We start from the raw sequence: 1,622 nt of genomic DNA on the forward strand, positions 1-1,622 counted from the left end.
TCTTTACTACAGGCTGTCGACTGTCATGTCAGTTTACCTTAGAGACACAAGTGTTGGCAGAGAGGCTCCTGTTGTCTCCCCAGATTATATATGAGAGTTAAAGGGTCTAGGAAGTAACTCCCCAAAGGAAACAACATTTGGAATTGACTGAGTATCCAATACTGGTATAGACACGGCACTCAGGTCTTCTTTCTAAACAGCATCCTCCGTCTAGTTTGGTGTACAGAGACTAGGGCACTAACTCATCTCCTATCTGAAGCACTAGGGACCACAAACGTTTCAGTTTGGAGAATTTTCCAATGTGTAGCATGCTTGCCCAGGACACGATTTTATTAAATATTCTAAATGAGCCTGAGCATCACAGGGGATCAAGTGTGGGACTGTCTGTTTCGGATAGGTCAGTCATCAAAGGTTCCTGATTTAGGGCCTGTGGGTTTCAGATGCTTACTCTCAACTTGCCTGAGGTCACTCTGCTATCAACAGACAGGGATCCAACTCTCAACTGCTATGACACACTCATCTTGAAAGGGATGGCTCCAGGGACAGATCACTAAGCTGGTGACCACTGGAGGTGTGGCTGCTGAGGTAGAGATAAGGTCCAAGTTGTTAGGCAGAGCTGGGGACAAGGTTCGGTCAGGAAAGTGCTTGTAGGCATAAGAGTCAGAGTTTGATCCCCAACATTCAAATAGCCAGGCATGGCGACAGTCACTCACAATCCCAGAACGGGATGAAAATACAGAGATCCAGCCAACCTCACCTACTCTGCAAGCTCCAAGTTCAGTGAGAGATTCTGTCTAAATAAATAAGGAGAGGGATGGAGGTGGCTGGTTGGGTAAAGACGCTCACCACACAAGCATGTGGACCTGACTCTGAATCCTCAGGTGTAAAAAGCCAGGAGATCCCATAAGTGCCTGTAATTGCAGCACTGTGGGGAAGACAGGACAACCACTGGGGCTTGCTAGGCTCTCAATCCAACTCCAGGTCCAGACAGAAACCCTGTTTCAAGGGAATAAACCAAAACAGGACACCCACTTTTTGCCTCTGTTTGCACACAAAGGTGCACATGTAACAGGCATACTGCAGACATATACAAGACATACTCCATATATGTGTGTTCATACACTTACCTGCATGTATGTGAATGCATTGTGTGTGTGTGCGTGTGTGCATGTGTGTATGCACACATGTGACACAAACCAAGCTGCATGGTACCTGAGGAATACCACCTAAAGTTGACCTTAGACCTTCACATAAATATGCTAACACATGCTCATATGCTCAAATATAGATGAATACCTGCACACAAACACACAAATGCATACATACTCACTGGAAAAATCCCCAAGCAAATATTAGCTCTTCAATCCTGGCTTTCCCACTTGGGTAAATCTAAATCATTTGACAATGACATCCAAGCTGCCTTTCTTTTGTCTATACCATAGAGATGATAACTTCCCTTGCTACAGAACCATCAAGAAAACTGATTGAGACTGGTCCAAGGAGGTACTTTGTTCAGCACTCGGGAAGAAGTAGTTGCTCAGTGAATCTTAGTTTCCTTCTTCTCCAGAAATATCTGGGGTGAGCCTTCAGAGGAGAGCTCACTGTGTTCAATTCAGCTATTC

The sequence above is a fragment of the Rattus norvegicus genome, chromosome 19 (genome assembly GCF_036323735.1).
Source record: "Rattus norvegicus strain BN/NHsdMcwi chromosome 19, GRCr8, whole genome shotgun sequence".
NCBI classification, from domain to species: Eukaryota; Metazoa; Chordata; class Mammalia; order Rodentia; family Muridae; genus Rattus; species Rattus norvegicus.